Raw genomic sequence first — 15,504 nt, 5'->3', positions numbered from 1 at the left:
TTATTTATTTATTTGACAGAGATAGAGACAGCCAGCGAGAGAGGGAACACAAGCAGGGGGAGTGGGAGAGGAAGAAGCAGGCTCATAGCAGAGGAGCCTGATGTGGGGCTCGATCCCAGAACGCCAGGATCACGCCCTGAGCCGAAGGCAGACGCTTAACCGCTGTGCCACCCAGGCGCCCCTGGACTGTAATTGTTAAAGATATTAATGCAACAACAATAACAACAACCAAAAAAACTAATGCACCAGTGAAGGAGGAGGATTTTGGCAGGTCATGGAAGAATGGTATAAGTCACAGAAACCAAAACTGGAAGTGCCTTTCCTAGACCAACCTTGAGTCAGGAAGATGTTGGTTTGGAGATCTGTGTATCACAGCCCAGTTGGCAAGGCCATGTTCATACAGGAAATGGGAGCCTTAGGCATCATACTCTGAAAGGAAAAGAGTGATATTTTTTCCCATGTGATCTGCCACAAGTCATAAATATAACACTTATAATTATGGAACACAATTTGTATTTTAAAAATGTACAGTTCTGTAGATCACTGCCTACTGCCTGTCTGTAGGGAAGTATTTTTTATGCATAGGTGTTTTCTTTGTATGGTAGGCTACTTCGTGGCTACTTGGGCCTATATTTAATTCACCTCTCTGCAGTTGTAGTTTGGATTTTGTGGGTTTTTTCTCCATCTTTTTCAATCTCATGTTTAATTATTCAGATAACAGATTTTAATGATACCTGTTCATTCCTTCAAGTTGCCCAGGACTCAAGTGTGTTTTCATCAGTTCCTGTCACCTAATTTCTTTTCTTTCACTTGTAATAAAAAATTGCACTTATAGCTTAAAAAAGCAACCATCTGTTATTAAGCTTCTATCAAGAAAGAAATGACTATGGGACGCCTGGGTGGCTCAGTTCGTTAAGTGTCTGCCTTCGGCTCAGGTCATGATCTCGGGGTCCTGGGATCAAGGGGTCCAGCAGGGAGTCTGCTTCTCCCTTTCCTTCTGCTTCCCTCCCCCCACTGTTCCTGTTCTCTCTTGCTTGCTCTCTCTCTCAAATAGATAAATAAAATCTTTAAAAAATAAAAAATAAAAAAATAAAACTATCATTTAAAAAAAGAAAGAAATGGCTATGATATCATGAGATTAAAATGGCATTATTATTCCATTTTCTTCAATTTTAAAAAAATGTCTTTACAGGTTTTCCATTTACTCCAGGTGTTTTAGAACCTAATTACATGATAGAACAAATAGTGTCAGGAAACTTGAAAACCCCTACCTCATAAACCAAGACTCTTGGCCTGTTACGGAGTTACAGTGTGGGAAATGATGGACTTTGAGAAAGTCTGCTAATGTGGGGGAACCCACAAGGCCTGAGCAGTTCCATTCAAGAAGGTAATTTCTATCTGCTACAAAATGGAAAAAAAAAATCGAAAGCATGAGGTATTCTGGGAAATAATTAACATATATCTTGCATGTGTGTGCCTTTGTAATATTTCTATTATGTAATAGAAGCAGCTCCTCTTTCTGTATTACAATTGAGAAAAGAAAACTTGTAGCTGAATAATATTCCTATCAAGAATCTCAGCTATAAAAGAGGAATGGAGTCCTATCTCCCCTAAGAAGTATGATTAGGTCATGCCCTAGGAACATGGTTGTAGGGGGATCTCGTTGTCTCTTCATCTCTCTCACTAATATGAAAGTGATCTCTTATGCAGCCCTTGGAAAGGAGACCAAAAAACAGTGTGAGAAATATCTGATTGTTATTTATAGTCTTTTGAGTCAAGATTTTAAAAGATTTTTGAGGTGCCTGCGTGGCTTAGTTGGTTGAGCACCTGACTCTTGGTTTTGGCTTGGGTCATGATCTTGGGGTCATGGGGTCGAGCCCCCATGTTGGGCTCTGCACTGGATGAGGAGACTGCTTGACATTCTCTCTCCCTTTCCCTCTGCCCTTCCTCCCCCAACTTGTGCTCACTCTTAAGGTCTCTCTCTGTCTCTTTCAAATAAAAAAAATCTAAGCCCCATCAATTCTGGGCTTTTACAAAATCGTACTAGATCCTGGAAGACTCTCCACCCACCTCCCCCACCTCTGCCAAAGGAACTTCTGTTAGATCTTTGCACTGCAAGCCTAAGCTGGTTTCCTCAGAGAGAAACCTCCTCTGGCCTCACCTTCCTTCCCAACACTGATGAAGTCATCTCACTCAAAAATCTATCCCTCTTTGCATTCTTCTTTCACAGCACTTTCAAGAGTTTCAATCACAATTATTTGGTTAATGGCTGTCTCCCCCACTAGGCCACGAGCTCTGCAAGAGAAGAATTGTGTACATTTTATTCAGCACTGCATCCTACTTCAGTTCCTGGCACAGGGCAGATGTTGTATAAGCAAAGTAGTGAAGAAACTAGCATTTGAAAAACTACTATATGTCAGATAACAGGTTAGGCAATTTCACGTCTATTATTTTATTTAACTAGTTAACAAATTAATGAAGTAGGCGCTATTACCCTATTTTACTGAAAAGTAACAATAAGGTAGATTAAGTGATTTGTATATAATGAATAACTTAATACATTGCAGAGCTAAGTGGGTCTGACTCCAAATGGCATGATATGTTTACCGAACTGTAAGGAAATATTCCAGAACAATTCCTGAACTTACATTTTACGACAGAAAAAAAATTGTTAATGGCAGTATCTTTAGCATTCTCAGTGTTAGTTATTTAGCACTGCCATTGATCCCTCTGCCTCTCTGTAGATTATCTTCTCAGATAAACATCTTGATTTATTCCAGATTAACTCCATGGAGGGAGGAGATTTTGGTCCTTAGCATCTTTGCAGGTCATCCATTTATGTAATAAATATTTACTGAGTGCTTAAATGTGTCACAAACCACACCAAGCTTTATACTAGACATTGGCCCCTCCAGTCTCACCAGGGAGAAAATGGTATTCCCCATCTGCATGTGATGCCACCACTGGCATCCCTCAGTGTGTGTTTCCTATATCATCATGCAGCCTAACTTGTAAGATCACAGGGCACAGAGCTTTAGTTTATTGTTCTGTGGATATTGTGGGTTGACAATGACTTTAGATATTCCTGAGAATTCACTGCTGTTGGGAAACCCATTGCAATGAGTGCATTCTCGGCTCACATTATGTTTGATCTGCAATTCTGATCTGTGTTCATTCTTTACTTGTGCTTCTACAAGCTCCACAGGATGGAGCTACTGCTGTTATTTTTGGCACTTCTTATTGCCTTTGTGTTTGTGCATGAATATTTAATCACAGAAAGGTTGCTGACCCAACACTCAGACTTGCTTCTCTGAGACAGAAGGAAGAGGAGCAATCAGGGTCTGAGTCCATAGGCAATAATTAGTGACACAAGTAATTCCTCGTGATCTCTTGAGTCATTTTAAGTCACTTTGCCACCTACTCAGATGCTGTAAATGCACAGGGAAAGAGTAACAGAGACTCTAAAAAAGGAAAAGACCCTCACTGTGTTGCAGGAATTTATCTTTTAATAAGAAACAAAACAAAAAGCTTATGTAAACACTAAAAGAATCCCTGGAATGAAAAAGAAAGGAGGAAAGAAGGAGAATTGTTCACTGGAGAGTCTGCTTGGATTTAAGCCATTCATTACTTTAAGAGCTCCAAACGTTAATACTCTTTTCAGAATGAGAGGGATACTTGTCAGGCTGGAGGGGGCATTTAATGAGAGAACAAACTTAAGGCTCAAAGGAGAGAACACTGGGACTTCCATCTTCTCAGAGAAACCAAGTCTAACCAAGGTGCAGGGCAAAACATTGTCTCTTTTTCTATCTTAAAAACTGTAGGAGGAGATCATGAAGAGGATGTGATGATAGGTTGACCCCGAAGCTGGCTCCAGGCAGTCACAGGCTCCTCGTCCCCTCTCCTGTCCTGTACTGTACGTTGTGCCCACCATTCCCATAGTGGGAACCGTTTGGAAGGATTCAGCTTTGTTGAGCAATGTGGTGTTGAGACCCTCTGGAGAGTACACATGACTGAGCTCTTTTAAGGCCTCGATATAAACTGTCGAGATTCTAACAAGCAGGTACAGGGATCCATTCATCTTGAGGCACCCAATTACCTATGGGTAATTCCTTTGCTTATGAAACCACAACTTCCCACTCTGGAGGGGCTGGCCTCTTACTTCCCATCTCTCCTGGCTCTCTGATTTGGGGAAGATGGAAGCAGTTTCAGATTTCCCCTGGAAACTCCCCAGTCGGGGAACCAACAGAGACAAACAACATAAAAGTACTGTTCGATACTGGGGCTCTTCATGGCAGTTAAGAGGAAACAGAGGCTTTCCAGACCTCATAGACTCTTAGAATTGGAGCTAAATTTTAGTTGTTTTGTGCAATGGTAATTTTCTTTTTGTCTCTTAATGTTTGCTTAAAGATATCAGTTTTAAATAATATCTTTTCTATTATTCTATATTCAGATTGTACCTTTATCTTCACCCAGTAGGGGTACACTGAGTCTTGTTGTTCACAGTAGTTATGTTCTATAAGGTCACAGGGCAGTGAATTAGTGAATATTGAAATTTTGCTCTTAGGGGAAATAAAGGGTTATGTTCCTGCAAGCCTCCGACCATAACATTTCCATCAAACAATGAATATATAACCTTGTTTGATGTATGCTTCTGCTTAAACACACCTTATTTAATATATATATTGTTGATTTGTTGACATTGAACTCATGGCCAAAGCACTATAACTCACAGCAGAATGAAGCTCACCTATCACATGTATTTTCTCTAGGAGGCACATTACATTCTTCTTGTGTTAGAAACACCAGAGGGCACTTCAACACTGCACCTGGAGGCCATTTTAAACAGGGAAATCACCACTGCAAAACACAAAACACAAACAAACAAACCACAGCGTGGCACTAAAAGACTGCAAAAAAGACCATTTGTTTACATTATGAGGAGTGAAACAAGAAGACCCAGCATTGCCTTGTTTGATCTCAGCTGGGAATGTGTATGTCTTCGGGTGACCCTGACTTTTCACTGCCCTGTGCCCATCTGTAATGGCTGCAAATATAGATTTGGGGGTTACAGATAAATCTTAATGAGCAAGCAAATGCGTAAATATGGAATCTGTGAATAATGAGAATTGGCTGTATCTGTTCCCCAAAGAGAAGGAAAAGCCTCTCTAGACCAGTGTGCGGATGATGTGCCAGGGAATCTTACTAAACTGAGGATTCTGATTCAGTGAATGTGGGCTGCGGGGCCTGAAAGTCTTCATCTAATGAGTGACACTCAAACTGTCTTGAGTAGTACTAATTTGCACCATCCATTTCTCTTGATTTAGAGACACAGAAATTAAGTCCTGTAGGGATTAAAGCAAATTGCTGAGGTCAAGATTATAGAGTTGGAACTGGAGTACAGTGTGCCAGAAGACTCCACAGAGGAAATGGACCTCCGGTGATGCTAACATGCACAAAATTAAATCTATGGTTAGGGCTTCTTCTGGCTGCTCTTTGCTTCTCTTCTTCTCCATTCTTTTCCCAAATCTTTTTGCATTTCTTGAAGGCTAACTCTATCCTATGGAGGGTCTTCTTGATATTTCTTAGGAAGAACAAAAGTTTTGGGTGGCTCAGTCAGTTAAGCATCTGCCTTCAGCTCAGGTCATGATCCCAAGACCCGGAGATGGAGCCCCGGGCTCCCCACTGAGCGACGAGTCTGCTTCTCCCTCTCCCTCCTCCCCTCCCACCGCTCATGCTCTCTCTTGCCCTCTCTCACTCTAAACAAATAAATAATATCTTTAAAAAAAGAAGAAAAACAAAAGATTTCTAATAAGACCTCCATAAGCCCAGCTAGGGGTTCCCTCCATTTTTTTTCCACCATGCCTACATTTTATTACATATCAGTTTGTCCCTCCCCTGCTCAAAACCCTTCAATGGCTCATTACATCTTATGGAATAAAAATCCAGTCTACCTGGGCCTGCTTTAGCTTCCATATTCTTACTTCTGCCTCCTTTTTGTATGTTTTCTTCCACAGCTTCTCAAGGTGGAGTCCCTCTTAGGTTCTACCCACCTGCAGGTTTCTGCACAACCTATGTTTGCCCACATATCTTTTGCTTATACTATATATTCTCCCTAAAGAGATTCCTTCTTTCCTCATTGTCCCACTTACTTCAAGAACTAGCCTCATTACATTTAGCCTTCTTGAGGCACAACTTTTCCAAACTCCTAGACATCTATGAAACCCCCACAGTTATTGGTAAGCATAGGTATGTACACTTGTTATCTTGTGTAAGTATCCTGGAACCAAAATTAATTTACCATTGTATTTTCCACAGTACAATAGCATGAAAATGTATTACTACATCTGTTATTCATTCATTCTTTCAACAAAGATCTATTGAACATCTACCATGAGCCAGGTATAGCAATTGGAGAGAAAATAGACATAGGGAGGTATAGGCTCTGCTCTGAGTTACAGTGTCATAGGGAAAGCAAAAACTAAATAACTACAATCATCTTCATTATTCATGCATTCCTTATTTCTAAATTTACCTACTGTCATTAAAATTTATCATTAATACTTACAGTGCTTTTGTGGTCATTTACAGACATGTGCAGAGTAGCAAAAAATTTGAGTTGTCCAATGTGTACATTCCCAATTGAGCTAGAACAAAGCAGTGCTCTTCATTCTTGTTTCTGCTTTTATGTTGTAAAATACTGTCCCTTCTCACTTTATTTAGTGCCACGTTTTTTGCATGTTTGTACTTTTTATCAGGGACTTCATTGTTTAAAATGGCCCTCGAGTATAGGGCTGAAGTCCTGTCTAGTGTTCTTAAATATAAGAAGGTTGCAATGTAACTTACATAGAAAATAGATGCGTTAGGGTAAGCTTTGCTCAAGCATGAGTTATAGTGCTGTTGGCCATGAATTCCGTGTTAATGAATCAATAATACATATTAAATAAGGTGTCTTCAAACAGAAACACACATAAAACAAAATTATGTATTAATTGATGAAAATGTTGTGACCAGAAACATACAGGAATTTAACCCTGCATTTCTCCCAGGACCAACAGTTCAGTATCCACGAATTCAGTGTTTATGGCTACCTTACAGAACATAGCTACCACAAATAACCAGAATTAACTGTAATTAGTTATGATAAGTATGAAAACTGATATAACACTCCATGAGAACACATCAGAATGGTTCTTTACATTTTGGGGGTGCAGGTGAGACAAGAAAGGGTTTGCAGAGGAAGAAAGGATGAAGTAGAGATCTGAAGGATGAGTAGGAGTTGGCCAGGTAACTGAGGAGAAGCATAGATGGGAAGGAAGAAAAGTATTCCAGGCAGAGGACACAGCCTGTGTTTTCTCAGAGGAGCATAAATTGAAAGGCACACACAACACAGTGAGTAGGGAGTATACTACTTTGCCAGGGCAGCCAAAGCAAAGTACCATAAACTGAGTGACAAAAATAACTGAAATTTATTGTCTCATAGTTCTGGGGGCTAGAAGTCTAAGATCAAGGTGTCACCAAGGTTGGTCTTTTGTGGGGGGCAGTGAGGGAGAATCTGGTTTGTGTCTCTCTTCTGGCTTCTAGTGGTATGCTGGCAATCTTTTGTGCTCCTTCGTTTCCAGAAGCCTCTCTGCCTTCATCTTCACATGGCCTTCTTTCTATATGCATGTAGGTGTCCAAATTTTCCTTTTTTATAGGGACATCCCCCATATCGAATACCTACTTTGGTATGAACTCATCTGAACTAATTTACATCTGCAATGACCCTATTTCCAAATAAGTTCACATTCTTTAACAGAGGAATTTTGAGGGGACATAATTCAACCCATCACAGAAAGGAAAGGCAATGGAAGAGGGTGAGAGGTAAGAGAAAGCAGGGCCTGGAAAAGAACACTAAACAGTTCAGCCTTCACTGTAAAGGCAATGCAGGAAAAAAATTGCACTTCAAAGAAGAATCAGGCATTTTTCCAGTGACACTCCTCCAGGTTATATGATTCTAGTTGAAAGACTAGAATGTCTTTGAGCTATTTTATTACTTTGTAAATTGTAGGCAACCAACAGCAAAATAATGCCTACCGACAAATCCAAACTGCCCTCAACCACTTTTGGAAAAACCCATTTTGACTTGATTTGCATATTCATGGTAATATTTCTGATCTAAAACTATCAAGAATAGTCCTTGAATTCTCCTTTGAACTGGTTATGATATCTGCCTGGTTCTGTCATTGATTAATGAGTAGAACAAAATGGTTAACATGTATCTATTTGAACATCTATATGACAGTCATGATCTTTCCTTTTCTGAAAATTACCTTTTACAAGAATGTGAAGCCCTCAATGGATGATGCATTAATAATTGAACTACTACATGAATAAGGTTGTCTAGTAGGTGAATTCTCAAGAGGCAAGATAGTTCAGTTCTAGTTAGTAGCAAGATTGAGAATGGCAGTGGTGAACTTTATTTGAGCTCTGTGTTCTTGGAAAATAAGGATGGTTAAAAAAAAAACAAAAACCAAAAAGACCTACTCTTTATGATCAAGGAAAATGGCTTACTACATAGAACCACCCTTCTCTCTATGACTTAGATAAAATTTGCTAATGAACCTTTTTATTTATTACAGGACCAGACACAGACCCACCAAATTTCTTCCATTCTTTGTCTAATAAATAACTAACTGAAGTGTCTGTTGTCCAGAAATTAGTACACACACAAAGAAATATTATTTCCTGTTTAAGTGAATGAGAATCCCTCTGATTATAGACACAATCCCTACTGTAAAATCATCCCACCTATAAATTGTCTCCTTCTCCCTGTGAAAGTCTAAGGTGAAACCATCCTGCTAAGAAACTCTGATCTACGCATTTGGGGTGTTCTCCCTATGGTAATAGCCTGAATAAAAGTCATATCCCTCCTTGTTTGGTTTTTGTCTTTGACAAAGACCAATCTCAGATTCCAAGTGACTCCAAACAGCCCTGAAATTGGAATGAAATCCAAAATTTAATAGACAACTTGTCAGTTCATTGAAATTATTATTTCCTCTTCAAACTGAGTTCCATTGTCAAGTCTTTTTGTCTTCCCTTTTCCCATTCCAGAGCTGGAGTCTTCTCCTGCAGTTTTTGCATCCATTGTTTGAACATATTGCTGTTGAGACCCTCTATGAGAGGGCCGGCTTTTCTCTACAAAATAACCCCTTAATAAAAATTAAGAAACTTCTTATTAATTACTTATAATTAAACGATTAAAATTTATACAAAGGAAGATAAAGAAAAATTCTGAAGGTAAAATTATACAACATGCTATTTTGTCTTTACTGATACTTAAAGCATGAAGTTATTTAATACCACACAAACTTTTGATGATATGTTTTTTAGGGCTCACATTCCCCGCTGACTTGAGGATTATTGAAACTGTTTTTTAGTGTAAGGCACAGAAACTATGGACTCCCCTTTCCTGTAGAAGGCCCCTGTTAAAACATAAGTTTTTCTCAGCCTGGGTGGCTGAGTCGGTTGAGTGTCTGCCTTCGGCTCAGGTCATGATCTCAGGGTCCTGGGATGGAGCCCCGCATTGTTTTCTCTCCGTGCTCTCCTCCTTCTTCTGCTTCTTCCTCTCTCTCTGCTCCTCACCCTGCTCTCTCTCTCCCTCTCTAGCAAATAAATAAATAAATAAAATCTTTAAAAAATAAAATAAAAATAAAAGTCCTGCCGTGACTTAGAATCTTCAGGGGTTTGTGACTTTTTTATTGTTGTGATTAGCCTCATAAATGGTCTCTGCTACAAAGGAAGACCTCACCTTTCAAAATTTCATTTGAACCAGATGATTTGCATATCATATGGATGAGATGACTAGCATTATGAAATAGCATAATGTATTTACAGGTCAGTATTACTATACAGAAAATATACAAAAAATGTAAGCTTTATTTCTACCTGTGTGGAAAACCTAGAATTGTAAGGTATATGCTACTGTCTGTTGGTACTTTTTTAGTTAGTGTGCTTTTTTTATTTTTATTTTTTTGCTATTTTTTTCATGTGTTTGGTTTTTCACCCCACACTGACCAGCATGGAATATGACCTTTATTATCTTATACTTACAAAAGACCCCAGAACAGAGCCAGTCAGATATTGGCACTCAAAAAAAAAAAAAAAAGTATTGATGTTACATTGATTATCTTTTGAATAGTTGCTTCTAGGTGAGTGAGGGTGAGCATTTGCAAATCCCTGTTCTATTAATACGCTAAGCTTTTAAATACTGAGACAAATAGTAGACAAAATAACCTTGGGGTATCCCACTGGAAGTAACTTAAATAAAACTTTCTTTAAAAGTGAACCAGTATGTTCAGTTTTGCTAAGTCCCCAGAGAAGAGTAGTGATTAAACCAAAGCAGGACTCTCCATTTCTGTTTTGCTTTATGGAAGAAGGAAGGAGAGGCAAGGTTCCATTGTGCAAGTTCACTAAGTTGTTAAGTGAGTAAATGCAGATGTAGAGAAAAGGGGGAACAAGCAAAACATCAACACACAGTGCTGATCTCCGTCTTGCCTGGTTTTTGCCTGAGAAGACTGGCAGGGCCCCTAACGTGATTTGAATCTGAGAGTGAATTCATAAACTCTCTTTGGTCTTTCTCCTTCCCTCCCCACACGCCATCAATCAGAGATTATATCTGCACGGAGGCAGTCTCCATCATTAGGAAGCTGGGCTGTTTCCTGATGTAAATCTGTATTTTAACAAAGAAAGAAAGAGAGAAAAAGGGAAGGAGAGAAAGATGCCTGGGGCAGGGTCATTCTCTGACCCTGGCAATCGCCCTTCCCAAAAGAGCACTCCCAGGACCCAGCCCAGGCTAAAACAAACACGTCTGCCCCATCAGCTGCTACCTTGCCTCCTGCCTTTTGAAGAGGAGGCTTTCTCCCTGGGCCTGCCTAATGAGTGCTGCCTGCCACTCTCAGGCTGGCTTTTACAATGCGAAGAGCCCTCTGCACACATATTGAGCCCTTCTCTCTACTTTGCACTTCAAGAACCTAGCAAGCTTCAGGGGAAATAAGGATTCAGGATTTTTTTTCTCCCTCCATTGTGATGAGCATTTGCTTTCCCTACAGGATGTGATGAAGCACCTTGAAAACTCAGCATGGCTTTCAGGACAGAGGCACTCAGAGGCTGAAGGCATGTGGTCTGCAGAGTGAGGACCAGAGCAGCACAAGGAGATCCTTCGCAACGCTGGGCCATGAGCATCCCCACCTGGCATCCCACCTTTGGTTCACCCACCCCTGCTATGTAAATGAGAAGGGCCAAGGTTACAAAGAGGGAGAGAATAATGGCTGAAAGACCCAAAATGGTTCTACCATCCTCGCCCTCAATTGCTATTCTTCCCTCTGCCTTTCCCAGCTCTTTTCAGCAAAACTGCCAACGCCCTCTACTTGCAGATTGAATCCCTCCCCAATGTTTGAAATAATCTGGACCAAATAGGAAATATGTACAATGTTCTAGCCCTTAGCCCTGTCCCTTTCCTTAGTCTTCACCCCCAGGTACCCACCAAAATACACACATACTTTCTCCAGTCAAGTGGAGAAGCTGATCTAGAAGGGTGGCCTCTTGCATTAATGCCTCACTATATACTTAGGCCAACCCTGGATATTAGAGTTTGGATGGAGAGGAAAGCGGTCGACTGGAGTTCAGGTCCTCAGTGTTTAAGGACAGAACCCTGGTCCTTAGATGGATCAGCAGGGGAGTAGAGGACACAGACCTTGACAGTAGGAACTTGGGAAGAGCTAGGGGTTTAAATCAGGGCCATGTTATGACTTACCTGGGCCCTAGGCATATTAGCCCCTTCCTTCATAAAAAAATACTAAAAAGCATATTTTACAACTGCTTGAGTAAAAGATGAATACAATTCAGGTTGGATTATATTCATTTTCTTCTTCTAATTTTAAAAGAAATTGAAATATTTTCCTAGTCCCCTAAAAGCAACACAGGGACTGAGTCTACTGTGCCCAGTGTGCCAAATGGATAAGTTAACCTTAGTGTGAAGGAGGATGAAAGATAAATGGCTGGAAGCAACAGTGGGGATCAAGTGAGTATCTAGTCTACTTTCTAGCCCTAAGGAGGTGGTGCAGAAGAGGGGAAAAAGAAACAACAGCCTTCATTTGAAAGGGGGCATGGAGTCCTCAGGAGACAGACACATTTTGTTTAGACAAGGAGGTGAAGGAATTTTTCAGAAATGGAGCTACGGCTGATTGCAAAAAAATTGTTTCAGAAGGTCCAGGGAAAGAATTCAGAGAGAAGAGATGGAATTGAGTCGGATTAGGAGTGGTGTGACCAAATAGGAGTGAGAATTCTGTGATGATGGATGGCCTGGACTGCTGGTGGGGAGGGGCAACACGGATGCAAGGCTTGATGTGCTCAGAGTGGTCCTGAGAAGTTCAGAAGTGGGTGGACAGTTGGTCCGTGAGAGCTCTGCTCGGGCAATTCGGCTCACTGGCATGCTGACTTTAACCTCAGAGGGATAAGTTCTCTCTGCTATGGTCATCTAGGAAACGACTGAGAGACTGCAGACTGCATTCAAAGCACTTTTTGTGCCTTATCCCATTTAATCCTCTCACCAACTCATTTTACGGAAGAGAGAATAGAGAAATAGAGAGGTAGATTCTTGCCTAGGGACACTCCTCAATAATGACACTCTGCCGTGTGTGTATGCGTGTGTATGTTTTATACATATACATGTATGTGTATATGCTTATGTGTATATATGTATATCAGAAGTATATATAATTGTAGAAGTGTATATGTGTAGAAGTATGTATATATATATATGCAGAAGTATACACGTATATACACACACACACATATATGTATACACTGGTGTATGTATCACATGTTCCTGCTGTAGTTTTAAGTGTAAATTGAAAAGTGAGGCCCCCTAAGTAGTATTTTATGGTCCATTAATGTATAGGGTAATACTCGTATTCTGTAGGCTGTATGTCTTTTATGTATCTGTGCCTCCCATAATGTGATTGCCCTAGATTCTAGCTTCTTAGAAGGCAGGAACCATTTCTAAGGCAATCTCAGTATACATAAAAGCTGAATAGTGTTTTGAGGATAGTGAAAAGATAGATTTTTCAGTTTCTTATATTAAAATATTGGCTGCCTGTAGTCATAGTTAGTTATCACAATGGGGTGAGAGAACGAGAGCTTCTGATATTCATTTAACAAATGAGTGAGGCATTACTGCTTGTCAGAAGCCTAACTCCTGGGGCTACACTTGCCCCCACTAGCTGGTAACCCTGGGCAATTTCCTTAATTCCTTTAAATTTCTGTTTATTGTCCATGTAAAATTACTTAGCGTAATTCATGAGAATCAGTACTTGCTCAATAAATAATAATTATTACTATCAAATGCCTACTACATGCCAGGTACTTTATAAGGTTTTAGGGATTCAAGGGTACTCTCAAGGAATTCATAATCAAGTGGTGAGACTTCAACATTAAAACATTAACCCTCACCTCACACACACACACACACACACACACACACACACACACACGAGTTGTGCATGCTGATTAAGAGACGGGCACAATGGATTTTGAAATTAGAGTAAAGTAACTAAATACCAGAAGGAACCAGAGAACTCAGGATGAGATGGTAGCATTTGGTTTAATTTGTGTGTTGGGTGGGGGGTAGTCATAGTTATTCTGAGGACATCTGCTTTTTTAACTTGAGCTGCCTTAAATTCCCTGCTCTGTCCCACACCGGCAGGAAGCCTTAGTGGAGTAAAACTGGTGTCTACCATGGGGCGCCTGGGTGGTTCAGTCAGTTAAACAATCTGCCTTCAGGGCAGGTCCTGCTCTCAGGGTCCTCGGATCAGCTCAGGGTTGGGCTCCCTCTGCCCCTCCCCCCACTCATGCGAGCTCTCTCGCTCATTCTCTCACAAATAAATAAATAAATAAAATCTTTAAAAAAATAAAACTGGTGTCTGCCATTTATATTCTTCTCTGGATGAGAAAAGCAGCATGGAGGAGGAAGGAAGCAACACCCCAGAAGCTCGAAGCTCCTGTCCCATCCTTTCTTCTCTCCTAGTTCTCCACACCCCTCCCTTCTATCAGCCCTCATCCTGTGAGTCAAGCACGTGACAGGCTCCTAGGTCATGAGATACCCAGGTGAACACAAAGTTTTCTCTCCGTGGCTCCTTTTTTTTCTTTTTTCTTTCTTGCTTCTTTTTTTGGTCATTTTATTTTTGCTCAATGAGTGGCAAGAATCCCAAACTTACTGTTTCTCAGAATCAACAGTCAAGAGCCTTGCACTGCTGATAATGTTTGGAGTTTTTCTCTCTCTGGGATTATAGGCCTTTTCACAATGCTGATGCACGGTTTTTAGCTATGTTAGTACTGTAATGTTAGTTCTGAATGTTTTCATAATATTCCCCTGGTAGTTAGAAGCAGGGAAAGATTTATTTTAAAGGGAAAAAAAGAGATCATTATTTCAGCCCCAGAGTCACAAGTTAAGAAACGAAACTTGGAATGTATAAATGCAATACTCCCAGCTCAAACTCCAAACCACCTCCAGTTTTGCCCAGCTCCATTTATTTATCATGTCAATTACAGAAGAGATCTGTTGCTACAAAGAGCCAGATTGTGTCTATTTTCTAAAGGAAGAAAAAGCAATTTAAGGCAATTTAATCTTTAAACTCTTTTATGTGAGTATTTTTTCTCCTGTTGAGCATTTTAGGAAATGAAGAACTTTACCTGTAACCAGTTTCCTTTCATCCTCAAATCATCTGAACTCAATTTGGTTTTCATCTTTGGTAATATTCCTTGTATCCCTTTCTACTGAAGGTTAATTATGTCCTTTACAGTGATAAACAGATTTCACTTTTTAAAAAAATCATGTGATTCTTATAAGCCAAAGGTCTTTAAAAATTCCACTAATTTACATGCTACCTACAGTTATTCTCAAACTGTGTGTTCAACAATGTTTTTCCTAAACAACATTGAAGGAAAATTAATACAGTATATTTTTCTCATGATACCATAAAGACCTTAGAAGTCCATTGTGTTTGGGTATATTTTAAAGATATGTTTACTATTTCAGAGTAAAATGCAATCTTCACACTTCAGTGGGAAAATCAATGTCACATAAGAACCACTCATCACTAACTCTGTATAATTAAGAAGGCCATTGAAAGTATCACAAACTCTATTAAAGTATTTAGTAACAAAGATGTAAATATGTGCTAGAAACATGGAGCTCTCATCTTCCATAGACATGCACATGTACTACGAACATTTTTAAAAATTGAAGTACAGTTGACATACAATATTACATTGGTTTCGAGTGTGCAATATAGTGATTCAACAGCTCTATACGTTATGCTATGCTCACCACAAGTATAGCTACCATCTATCATTATACAACACTATTACAATACCATAGACTATATTCTCTATGCTGTAACTTTCATCCTTATGAGTTACTTGTTCATTTCATAACTTGAAGCCTGTACCTCCCACTATTCTTCATCC

Source organism: Ailuropoda melanoleuca, chromosome 14 (assembly GCF_002007445.2).
Source record: "Ailuropoda melanoleuca isolate Jingjing chromosome 14, ASM200744v2, whole genome shotgun sequence".
NCBI classification, from domain to species: domain Eukaryota; kingdom Metazoa; phylum Chordata; class Mammalia; order Carnivora; family Ursidae; genus Ailuropoda; species Ailuropoda melanoleuca.
Note: the sequence above shows the minus strand (reverse complement) of the source record.